Consider the following 13,445-nt stretch of genomic DNA (forward strand, 5'->3'; position numbering starts at 1 on the left):
ACACTCCTCTCCAGAAGAGATGAGGAGATGCAAAGGGGGTTCAAGGCAGACAGCTTGCGTTCCTCCCCCCTCCGCCCCCACCCCGAAAACGCCCCCCTCTCTCAATCCAGGCAAATCCTACCCATTAGGCAGCATCCAGCGGCACCCCGCCTCCTCCCTGAGCGCCGCCGGGCCACGGGAGTGCTCCTGACCCTCGCAGTCCTCGATTCCCCAAGCGGGGAGCCGCCCAGGACTGGTGGGGCTTCCCCTCCTCTCTCGGCGCCGCGCCAATCGCGCCCCCTTTCTTTACCTGCGCTCGGGCCTTGCCCGCGGTGGACACCGCCTTCCGGTCTCCGCGGCCCTGCAGGGGAGAAGGGCCGGGTACGGCCTCGGCCGCCCAGCGACCGGGAGCTGCCCGCGGAGCGGCTCCGCACGGCCTCCCAGCGAGGGGTAGCCGAGTCCAGACAGCGCGGTTCCCACGGCAGCCGCCGCGGCTTTTATCCTCTGCCCACTGAGACAAAAGAGCGTGACGAGAGGGCCGGCGCGGCCAATCAGCGAGGCTCGGGGGCGGGCTCCCGCGCGGTCTCCAGCCGGATGCAAATGCACGCCCGCGGAGGCGGGGGCGGGGGCGGAGGCGGGGGCGGAGGCGGCGGTGGGGGTGAGTTGCCGGGCAGGGGGGGGGGGCCGGGGGGCGGGGGCGTGAGGTGGGCAGCCGATCCGCCGGGCGTCAAGCGCAGCTGCATTGCCTCGACTGGAAGAGTTCGCGACTCTTCCTTTGCCTTCTCTCTCCCTCGGCTCAACTCCGCGCCTCGGGGCCGGGTGCATTAAACGCGGGATGGAAATCAAATCAACGATAAAAGTAGTTCACCTTTGTATGGGGCGGGGGGAGGGAGAGAAGAGCATTAGCGCTTTCTGGGTGCAAACCCGCTCGCCCAATTCTTTTACTGTGAAGAAGGTGGTAGTGTGTCCGTTGAACAGTGAAGGTCCTCAGGCATCCAGGCGCTTAACCAGTACTCACCGAAGGATGGGTGCAGGCTGGCTGCATGAGAAGCATTTTGGGGCGCTTGTTAGATAGGCAGACTCCTGGGCCCCGAATCGGGGGGATTCTCATTTCCTAGGACTAGAGCTGGGCGTGGTTTTGCGCTTCGTATTTTTATCCAGCGCTGCAGTTAATTCTGAGAGGATGCAGGGAGGATGGTGAATGAGTAAATGGACCTGCCCTCAATGTATCTGTTCATAGCATATCTGTGGTGAAATGCAGCTCCGGGGCAGATGCCCCTACGGGGGGGGGGGGGGTCCATGGTCTTGCTGAAATTGTATGCAAAGATTCTGGAGTCTGTAGGAAACTAAATCACGGCCACCCAAATATACCAAGTCCTCATCCCTGGAACCTGTAAATGGTACCTTGTAAAGTTAAAGAGTCTTTGCACTGGTGGTTAGATTAGGGATCTTGAGGTGGGGAGATTATCCTGGAGTATCTGGGTGGGCCCTAAATGCAATCACATGCGCTCGTGAGAGAGAAGAGGGAGAGCTGACGCACACTGAAGAGGAGAAGGTGACATGAAGACAGAGGCAGGGAGTGGAGTGGTGTGGCCACAAGCCCAGGAATGCTGGCAACGACCAGAAACTGGGAGAGGCAAAGTTCGGAGCACCGCCCTGCCCACTCCTTGCATTCGCCTGAAGAAACTGATGTTGAACTTCCGGTCTCCAGAACTATGAGAGTATACATTTTTCTTGTTTTAAGCCGCTGAGTTTGTGGTAATTTGTTATGGCAGCTGAATCCACAGCTTTGTCGATTTTTAGAGGGGCCTGTGGTCCAGTAATGGTTAAAAACCCCTCTCTTCCAGTCTTTCTTCATTAATATCTTTCTCCTTCGTTTTGTACTGCAGGGAGAAGTGTGAGGAATAACACAGCATTCGACCAGACCCCCGAACTGCAGCCGGTGTTAACGGTTCTTCCGTTTCTCACCTCGAGCACAGGGTTCTAGGTTGCCCTTCTATGAGCTCCTGAGTGGACCTCTCCTTTGCTGGATTTGGCATCCCTGGCCCCAGAGAAGGAGCCACCCCATGAAAGATGAATGGGGCGGAAGCTAGGGGCTCCATGTACTAGCCTGCTAGGGCTGCCATAACAAAGTGCCACAGATTGGGTGGCTAAAACCACAGACATGGATGTTCTCATAGTTCCGGAAGCTAGCCGTCCAGGTCGAGGTGCCCACGGGTTTGGGTTCTCCTGAGGTCTCTCTCCTGGGCTTGCAGAGAGTTACATTCTCGCTGCCTCTCCACAGGGTCGACGCTCTGTGTGCCTGCTCTGATGTTCAAATTTCCCCTTCTAAGATTTTATTTATTTATTTACTTACTTATTTATTTATTTGAGAGAGGAAGAGAGAGTGAGTGAGAGGGAGAGAGAACCTCAAGCAGACTCCGCACTGAGCACAGAGCCTGACGCGGGGCTCGATCTCACAACCCTGACATCACGACCGGAGCCGAAACCAAGAGTCGGATGCTCAACTGACTGAACCACCCAGGCATCCCTCGAATTTCCTCTTCTTATAAGGACCCCAGTCATATTCGACTAGGACCCACTCTCACAGCTTCATTTTGACTTAATCACTTCTTTTCAGGGCCCATCTCCAAATACAGTTACATTCTGAGGTACTGGAGGCTAGGGCCCCCACACACGTACTTTGGAGGCACACAATTCAGCCCATCACGCCCTATTTTCCCTTACTTCTGGTTCTGGGAAAGCGTATCTCTTTTCCCTAATGTACAGTGTAGCCAGGAGGTGCCCGTGGGACTTTCGGGGCTCAGGGTGGTGGCGGCATGCACTGTCCAAGTGGACCACCCAAGTTCAAGGTTGTTGCTGCGTTGTTCTTGACCGGTGATGCTTGGAAGTAAGTGAACAACTGGATGCCTTTCAGCTCCTGTTGGATTCTTCTTTAGCCTGTCGAGATACTTCACCTGCTCCTTCCTGCTTTCTTATTTCCAACCCTACTACTTAGAATCCCTTGGAGTATACAATCCAAATTTGGAGGTGAAGCCCCTTCCATCTCAGGATTGTGGCCTGTCCCTTGTGGATGGAACAGTGTAGGGTGGGGAGGGTGGTAGAGGTAGGGAGAAGGCAGGCTGGCCACCTTGCCGAGTCAGGGGTGAGCTGGCAGTGGCTTACGGGTTAACTTCAGACTGTTCCTTTGGCTCCCCAGCCCTAGGACATCTGACCCTGGCCTCTAAGCAGATTCTTTTTCTGAATTTGAATGGTTTCATCACCACGTCAGGTCATCTGCAGCTGGACCTGGTGGGTGGCATCCAAGAAGACAAAGACGAGACCTCAGAGCTCTGGCAGAAATGTTGAAAGGAAACAGAGGGTGTTTCAGGTGTCCAGGTTGGGTCATTAGAACAAAGAGAGGGTCTTTCCACATGGGGCTGGGAGGAGCATTTGCTAAGCCAGCTCCAGTTGGTTACTGAGCATCCCTTATCTCTGGCTTCCTGTTTTGGGGTGTCCAGGGACACTTCCAGTCACAACGATTCAGGCTCTGGTGGCTCTAAGGAGGCCACATTTTGTTTTCCAATTGCAAAAGATAAACTTTAAAAAACCTGAAGATTACGAGCTAAAACTTTCAGTCGAATCAGTAATAGCTACCTTTGGTTGCCTCGCTCCTCTTTGTCAGGAATTTTCCATCCATTATGTCCCTTCAGCATCTCCAGCAGTCCTGTTGAGACATTGTTCTCCCACCAAAGTAGCTAAGGGCTTGCAGACACTTCACACCGGAACTCTGGCTCATGGGAAGTCAGAGCCGAGTGGCGATGTTTACGAAAGACCCTCCCCAGACTAAGCTGGGACCCCGTGGGTGGCATCTCTCATGAAAATATTCCATGAGATGGTGATAAAAAGCTATTTTTAGACAAACAAAAACTAAGAGAGTTTGTCACTGGCAGACTGCACTAATGGAAATTCTAAAGGATGTACTTCAGGAGGAAAATTATCTTAGAAGAGTGAGATGCAGGACGGAATGAAGAGCAAGGAAAGTAATAGTACGTGGGCAATACAAGTGAACATTGATGGAAGAAGGAATCATAAAAACGTCCGTTCTGTTTTTTTAAAAAATAAACTTAAAGTACTTTACAATATGAAGAGACGTCAGGAGCGACATAAGTGGAGCTCAAGTTTTCTAAGAACCTCATTTCATATTGGAAGCGATTTAGGTACTTACTAAATCTAGACTTTTATCAAAGGTAATTATGTATGTAGGAAGTAATAGGATGTAATTATTAAAATAAGAGCAACAAAATGTAAATCTTCAAACCAGGAGACAGGGGAAAATAATTTAAAATTTTAGAAATTCTCAATTCTTTTTAAGTCAAGAAAGAAGAGGCAAAAGAAGCATAGGCAGAACCAATACAAGCACAGAATAAAATGGTAGCTTGGGGGAAAAAGGGGTAGCTTGAAACCCCAATCTATCGATAATTTTATTAAATGTTTATGAGCTAAATGCTCAAGTATTGTCAAATAGGATTATTAAATACATCCATATGCTGTTTAGGAGAGACAAATCCAGGGCGCTTGGGGGACTCAGTTGGTTAAGCCTCCAGCTCTTGGTTTCAGCTCAGGTCATGATCTTGGGGTCGGGAGATCGAGCCCCACGTTAGGCTCCACGCTCAGCGGGGAGTCTGCTAGATATTCTCTGTCCCTCTCCCTCTGCCCCTGCTCACACAAGCTCTCCTCTCTCTCCCTCTCTAAAATAAATAAGACTTTAAAAAAAAGAGGGGGGGGTCACCTGAGTGGCTTAGTCAGTTAAGCGTCTGACTCTTGGTTTTGGCTCAGGTCGTGATCTCAGGTTCCTGAGATCGAGCCTGCATCCTGCTCGGCGCTCTGTGCAGAGTCTGCTTCCGTTTCTCTCCCCCTCTCCCTCTGCCCCTCCCCTCTCCAGCACTTGGGGAGAGAAATCCAAAATATAAGGATACAGATAGGTTGACAATAAAAAGGTGGAGAGAGATAAATCATACAAATAATTATGTAAGTGATAGAAAATGTGTATAGTGATATTCGTATCAGACAAAATACAATTAAAAAGCAAAAAGCATTATTAGAGATATAGAAGTTCATTTCATAATGATAAAAGATTCAATTCACCAGGAATGATTATGCATTTATAACAAAACCTCAAAATATATAAAGGAGGGGCGCCTGGGTGGCTCAGTTGGTTAAGTGACTGCCTTCGGCTTAGGTCATGATCCTGGAGCCCCGGGATCGAGTCCCGCATCGGGCTCCCTGCTCGGCGGGGAGTCTGCTTCTCCCTCTGACCTTCCTCCCTCTCGTGCTCTCTGTCTCTCATTCTCTCTCTCTCAAATAAATAAATAAAATCTTTAAAAAAAATATATATATATATAAAGGAAAAATTAACTTACTAGAAGGAGAAATAGACAAATATACAATCAGAGTGGGAGGTTTTTCCCCACCTCTCTCAGTAGTTCATCAAAGAGACAAAAAACATGTCTCTAAGGATATAGAATTTTTGAACAACATAATTAATAATCTGAGCTTATAGCCAATGTATAGGACACTGCAATCAGTAACTACAGAAGACACATACAGAACCTTTATAAAATTTGACCATGTACTAAGCCAAAAAGCAAGTCTCAACACATTTCAAAAAATTGGAATCTGATCATAATGCAAATAAGTTATAAATTGATAACTATAAAAGATAACTGGAAAATCTCTGTATGTTTGGAAATTAAGATACACATTCTGAAATAACTGATGGGTCAAAGAAGAATGATAATGGAGTTACAAAACATTTGTAGTTGAACAATAATGAAACTACATCAAAACTTGTGGGATGCAGCTAAAGCAACGCTTAGAGGGAAAAAGTATCTCTTAGCAATGATGAAAGGCCAAAAGCTGATGAGTTAAGTATCCACTGCAAGACTTAAAAAAGCATGGGGCGCCTGGGTGGCTCAGTCATTAAGCGTCTGCCTTCGGCTCAGGTCATGATCCCAGGGTCCTGGGATCGAGCCCCGCATCGAGCCCCGCATCGGGCTCCCTGGTCCATGGAAAGCCTGCTTCTCCCTCTCCCACTCCCCCTACTTGTGTTGCCTCTCTCACTGTGTCTCTCTCTGTCAGATAAATAAATAAAATGTTTTAAAAAAAAAGACTTAAAAAAGCAAACAAGATAATCCCAACAAAAGTAAGAAAACATGAAATTATAAAGAACAGAAATTAATGAACTAGAAAGCAAAAAAAAACTCCACAATTCAATGTCCTCTCTTGACAATTCTATTAAACATTGTACTGGGGTATGATCTAATGATTTATAAGAAATATATATTTTGTCATTCAGATGACCAAAATATATTCCTCAGATATATTGATTCTTCATCCCCAGTTCCTGTAAATGCTTCAGAGGCATAAAGGTGAAGTGGATGTCTTGTTATTAATGAAGGTTGACTTTTGGACCCCACACAAGGGTAGGGGCTGGTTGCCAGGAGGACCAACCAAATGATTAAAGTGTTGGAACTGGGCCTGGGTGCCTGGGTGGCTCATTTGGTTAAGTGGCTGCCTTTAGCTCAGGTCATGATCCTGCAGTCCCAGGATCGAGTCCCGCATCGGGCTCCCTGCTCAGTGGGGAGTCTGCTTCTCCCTCTGACCCTCCCCCCTTCTCATGCTCTCTCTCTCAAATAAATAAACAAAATTTAAAAAAAAATAAAGTGTTGGAACTTTCAGTCCCACCCACTCTGGAGAAGGGGTAGGGGCTGCAGGCTGAATCAGCCAATGGCCAATGGCTTAGTCAATCAAGACTGTGTAATGAAGCCTCCATAAAACCCAAAAAGGACAGCTTTTTGAAGAGCTTCCATGCTTGGGAAACCAGAAGGCTTCCACATGCCACAGAACCAGGCCCCAAGCTCCGCGAGGACAAAAGCTCCTTTGTTCGGGACCTCACCCTATATATCTCTTCATCTGGCTGTTGATTCGTATCCTTTATCATATTCTTTCATAAACTGGTAAACATGTGTTTCCCGGAGTTCTATGAGCCACTCTAGCAAGTTAATCAAACCGAAGGAGGAGGTCATTGGTACCTCCAATCCATAGGCAGACAGAAGCACAGCGAACAGCCTGGGCTTGAGACTGGCGTCTAAGGTGGGGGTGGGGGACCCTCTTGTAGGACTGAACCTTTAACCTGTGGAATCTGATGCCACCTCTGGGTAGACAGGGTCAGAATTACGCTGAATTCTCAGACCCCCTGGTGGTGTTTGAGACTTGCTTGGTGTTGGCCGGGGGAATCACCTCTCCATGGTGGAATTGGGTCCAGGAACCCTGAAAAGATGGGGGTTCTAGCCAGGGAAATTAGGTCAGACAAAGAAATACACAACATCCAGATTGGAAAGAAGTAAAATGATCTCTATTTGTAGATGATATGATTTTGTACATAGAAAAGCCTAAGGAAACCACTGAAAAACTACTAGAACAAATAGATTAGTTCAGCATGATTGTAAGATACAAGATTACTATACAAAACTCAATTGTATTTCTATACACTAGCAATGAACAACCCAAAAATGAAATTAAGAAAACAATTCAATTTACAGTAACATCAAAAATAAAATATTTATGAATAAATTTTAAAAGTGTGAGACTCCTACCATAGGAACCACAAATCATTGCTGAAAATAATTAAAGATCTAGGGGCGCCTGGCTGGCTCAGTCAGTAGGGCATGTGACTCTTGATCTCAGGGTTGCAAGAGTTTGAGTCCCACATTGGGCATGGAGCCTACTTAAAATTTTTTAAAAAAGAAATTAAAGATCTGAATAAATGGAAAGATATTTCATATTCATGAATTGGAAGACTTAGTATTGTTAAAATCATGATCTACAGATTGACCTACAAATTCAATGTGATCCCTATCATAATCCCAGTTGGCTTCTTGGTAGAACTTGACAAGCTGATGGTAAAGTTCATGTGGAAATGCAGGGGACCCAGAATAGCCAAAACAATCTTGAGAAAGAAGAGCAAAACTTGAAGATTCACACTTCACAATTTCAAAACTTATAAAAAGCTACAGAATCAAGACTGTGTGGTACTTGCATGAGAATAGATACACAGATCAGAATAGAATAGAATTGAGCGTCCAAAAATAAATCCATACATTTATGGTCGATTGACTTTCGACAAGAGTGCCAGATCATTCAGTGGGGAAAAATAGTCTGTGCAAGAAATGACACAGGGACAGTTATATATCCACATACAAAATAATGAAGTTGGACCCCCACCTCACACCACATACACAAATTAATACAAAATAGGTCATAGATTTAAATATAAGAGCTAAAATTATAAAACTCTTAGAAGAAATCATGGTAGAAGTTTATGCTTGTGACCTTGAGTTAGGCAGAACCTTCTATGACACCAAAGCACAGGCAACAAAAGAAAACACAGATAAATAGACTTCATCAAAGTATAAACCTTTTGTGCATCAAAGGACACTATTGGGAAAGGGAAAAAACAATCCACAGAATGAGAGAAAATATGTGCAAATCGTACATCTGATAAGGGACTTGTATCTAGACTATATAAAGTACTTCTATAACTCAGTAATAAAACGACAAATAATCTGGGCACCTGGGTGGCTCAGTTGGTTAGCGGTCTGCCTTCGGCTCGGGTCATGATTCCAGGGTCCTGGGATGGAGCCCCACATCGGGCTCCCTGCTCAGCGGGAAGTCTGCTTTTCCCTCTTCCTCTGCCCCTCCTCCCAGTCGTGTTCTCTCTCCCTCAAATAAATAAATAAAATCTTTTTTAAAAAAAAAAGACAAATAATCCAATTAAAAACAGGCAAAGGAGGGGTGCCTGGGTGGCTCAGTCGTTAAGCGTCTGCCTTCGGCTCAGGTCATGATCCCAGGGTCCTGGGATCGAGCCCCGCATCGGGCTCCCTGCTCCATGGGAAACCTGCTTCTCCCTCTCCCACTCCCCCTGCTTGTGTTGCCTCTCTTGCTGTGTCTCTCTCTGTCAAATAAATAAATACAATCTTTAAAAAAAAATGGGCAAAGGATCTGAATAGGTATTTTTCCAGGGAAGATACAGAAATGGCCAATAAGCACATGAAAAGATGCTCAACATCATTAGCCATCAGGGAAATGCAAATGGAACCCATAATGAGAGACCACTTTATACCTACTAAGATGTCTACAATAAAGAAGACAGACAGTAACAAGTGTTGGCAAGGCTATGGACAAATTGGAATCCTCAAATATTGCTGGCGGGAATGTAAAATGATACAGCCACTTTGGCAATTTCTGGAATTTCCTCAAAAGGTTAAATACAGAATTACCATACCATGCAACAATTCCACACCTAGGTGAATACCCAAGGGAATTGAAAACATCCATCCTCATCAAAACTTATACACGAATGTTCATAGCAGCATTAAAAGTAATAGCCAAAAGGTGGAAACAACCCGAATGTCCATCAACTGATGGACGACTAGAAGGAATGATGTACTGATCCACACTACCACACCCATGAACCTTGGAGATGTGATGCTAAGTGAAAGGAGCCAGTTGCCAAAGGCCACGGATTGTATGGTTCCATTTATATGAAATGTTCAGAAGAGGGGCACCTGGGTGGCTCAGTTGGTTAGGCAGCTGCCTTCGGCTCAGCTCATGATCCTGAGGTCTTGGGATTGAGCCTCACGTCGGGCTCCCTGCTCAGTGGGGAGCCTGGTTCTCCCCTGCCTGCCATTCCCCCTGCTTGTGCTTGCTCTCTTGCTCTGTCAAATAAATAAATAAAATCTTTTAAAAAAATGTTCAGAAGCGCCAAATCCAAAGCGACGGAAAGTAGGCTAATGGTTGCCAGGGGCTGGGGGGAGGAGAGAAAAGGGGGCGACTGCTAATGGGTACAGGGTTTCATTTCAAGGTGACAGAAAAGTTGTAAAAATCAATCGTGATAATGATTGTACAGCTCTGAATACATTTTAAAAACCACTGAATTGTATACCTTAAAAGGATGAATTGTATGAGTGTGCACTGTATCACAATAAAGTTGTTTTTTTATCATTTTTTCATTTTTATGTATTTATCTTTTTAACTAGGTTCCACACCCAACATGGGGTTCGAACTCACAACCTGGAGATCAAGAGTTGCACAGTCTACCGACTGAGCCAGCCGGGCGCCCCTACATTTTTATTTATTTTTTCAGATCGCTTTAACATTTGTGTTTTTAAAAATTTTAAGTGGCTTAGATTTTCTTTTATTCTTGAAGTATAGGTGACATGCAGTGTTGTATTAGTTTCAGGTGTACAACGTAGTGAGTTGACAATTCCACACATTACTCAGTGCTCGCCACAAGAGGAGTCTCTATCGGTCACCACACAGATGTTATTACAATATTGTCGACTAAATTCCCTGTGCTGTACTTCTCATCTCCGTGACTTATTTATTTTATAACCGGAAGTTTGCATGACTTAATTCCCTTCATCGATTGCCCCCCGCCCTCCCCTCTGGCAGCCACCAGTTTGTTCTCTGTGTTTTAAGAGTCTGTTTGGTCTTTTTGTTGGTTGATTGGTTGGTCTTGTGTTTTAGATCCGCCAGAAGTGAAATCGTATGCTATGTGTCTGTCTCACAGACCGATCTAGAGCAAGAGAGGGAGGAGGGTGTTGTGCAGAGGCGGAAGGCAGGCTGGACAGCCCTGGCTGTCCCCCTGGTGGTCCCCCTGGTGGAGGGAGGCTGGCGGGTGAGCAGCCGGTGAGGCTGCTGGCCATTCCGGTGTGTGTGATCAAGGGGAACACTGAACCACAGCCTGGAGGCCTGGGTTCGAATGGCAGCTCTGCCGCTCTTGGAACAATTCATCAGTCTCTGGGTGTGTCAGTTTCCTCATCTAAAGGGCAGATGTAGTAACAAGGGGAGCTCTTTCATCAGACTGTGGTGGGGACCACGTAAGATCATGCTATAAAAGCACTGTGAGGGGCGCCTGGGTGGCTCAGTCGGTGAAGCGTCTGCCTTCGGCTCAGGTCGTGATCCCCGGGTCCCGGGATCGAGCCCCACATCGGGCTCCCCGCTCAGCAGGGAGTCTGCTTCTCCCTCTGCCTCCACCCCTCCCCCTGGTCGTGCTCTCTCTCTCAAATTAAAAAAAAATAAAGCACTGTGAAAACTCGTGGTATACAGAAAGACGAGGTTATGTGTTTGCTTGCTTTCTTTACTTGTGTGTCCCTGGCACCTGGGACAGTGTCTGGCACACAGAAAGTTCTCAATAAACACTTGTTGAATGAATGAAGAATATATGTGCTAGAATATGAGTACTATTTGGAAGACTAGGTGCTCGCGATAAGCAAAAGTAGGAGAGAGGAAGAAGTAAGTTTCTGCACCCTTCTCCTTGGAGCCCCGTCCCCTGTCCCTTGACAGGGAGGTACCCCGGAGGTATCCATACCCAGTGTGCTCATGCTACCACATTTCCCCTCGCCCAGCCCACTTGGGACCAGCCATGAAAAGGGCAATGGCTGTCATTCATCCAGAGCTTATTACCGTTCTTGGCACTAGGCTTTGCATGCACATCTTCAGCTTCAGCTTCCAATCTACCCCCAGGTTGCATGACTATTTTTCTTGGGGGAAAAAAAATACATATTAATGGCTCTAAAGCTTGAGTTTTCTCATCGAAGCTGTAAGGCAAATCGTACCACAGAAACTCAATGGTGTGCGGCAAGGGGCCCAGCCACCATAGCTGTGCCATCAGGCCTGGCTGTGATCGACCGGGGCGAGAGCAGGGACCGGGGGGGCGGGGAACGCGAGCCGCTGGGGCTCTGCTTCCTGAGGTGGTCCCCAGTGTTGTGACGAGCCGGCTAAAGACCCCTCCTGTTGCTGGGTTCCAACCTGCACCAAGGCGCCGAGGCTTTTCTCTTCCTTTCATAGCTACGTCTCTGGGACACGGCAGCTGTCATTCAAATCCAAGTAATCTCTTTTCAGTGCTCTGTGACATTTAAGGTAGCAGATGGAACGGCTTGTCAGATGCTTGTCCGAAGCTGCTCACCTGGGCCCACAAATCCTTCCCCTCAGCCAACATATTTTTCATAAAGGAGCGCTAATCTCTCTGGCTTACTGCCCTTTGCATCCCTACAACCTTAAATGCTGGGGCCATTGGCTAGGTTCAGAACCTTCTGGTAGGCTCTCCCATACCACCACCTCCACCCTTCCTTTGCAATTCTATCACAGGTAGAAAGAATAGAACTACTTGTTGATTACCTTGGGTCTTCCCTAAGTGCCCCCAAGTTCCATGACAGTAGATGGAACTGACTACCTTCTCTGCTGGACTCATGGTGCCCAGCTCTGGGCCTGGCCCAAAGCAGATGCTTAATCCATATTTGTCAAAGGATGAAATAATGAATGAACGAACAAGTGAGTGAGAGAGAAGAGTAGAATCACATAAATGTAATTGTTCTCAAACCTTTGAAGAGCTGTCATATGGAAGAGAGGATTTTTTTATTAACTTTTTCTTTTGAGATAATTTCAAGATTACAGAATAGGTCCAAGAGGGGCGCCTGGGTGGCTCAGTCATTAAGCGTCTGCCTTCGGCTCAGGTCATGAGCCTGGGGTCCTGGGATGAAGCCCTGCATCGGGCTCCCTGCTCAGCGGGAAGCCTGCTTCTCCCTCTCCTACTCCCCCTGCTTGTGTTCCCTCTCTCGCTGTGTTTCTCTCTGTCAAATAAATAAATAAAAATCTTTAAAAAAAAAAAAAAAGAATAGGTACAAGAATACTACAAAAAGGGGTGTCTGGGTGGCTCAGTCGGTTAAGCCTCCAACTCTTGATTTTGGCTCAGGTCGTGATGTCAGGGTTGTGGGATCAAGGCCTGCGTGGGGCTCTGTTTTCGGCACGGAGTCTACTGGAGAGTCTCTCTCTCTCTCCCTCCGCCCCTCCCTCTGCTCGAGCTCTAAATAAATAAATAAATAAATAAATAAATAAATAAATAAATAAATAAATAAAACCTTAAAAAAATACTACAAAGAATCCTCCTAGACTATCTATCCAGATCCCACCAATTGTGAATATTTTGGGACTCTCTCCCTACTTATGTATTAATGTTCTTTTTTCTGAACCATTTGCAGAACTATTGTATATGTCATTTCACTTCTCTTCATATTTCAGTGGGTAATTTCCAAGGACAAGGACATTCTCAGAGGTAACTACAGCACGGTTATCAAATTCAGGATCTACCATCTACAGTCCTTGCTCCAAGTTTGCCAATAGTGTGGAAAACTTTTTTGTTCTCTTTGGTTCCCCAGGGCAGAAGGATTCACAGGTAGATGGATATACGAGGGAGATGATTTTTGACCATAGAATGTAAAGACTGATCTAAAAAAGTTAGAACAGACTATCAGAGAATGAAACAGGCTCTCTCCAATAACAGAGAACTCCCTGTCGCTGGAGGTATTGAGGTGGAGACCAGATTACCTGTCAGGAGCGGGGGAAGAGGAGATCCCTGAGGAACA

The sequence above is a fragment of the Neomonachus schauinslandi genome, chromosome X (genome assembly GCF_002201575.2).
Source record: "Neomonachus schauinslandi chromosome X, ASM220157v2, whole genome shotgun sequence".
In the NCBI taxonomy this organism is placed as follows: Eukaryota; Metazoa; Chordata; class Mammalia; order Carnivora; family Phocidae; genus Neomonachus; species Neomonachus schauinslandi.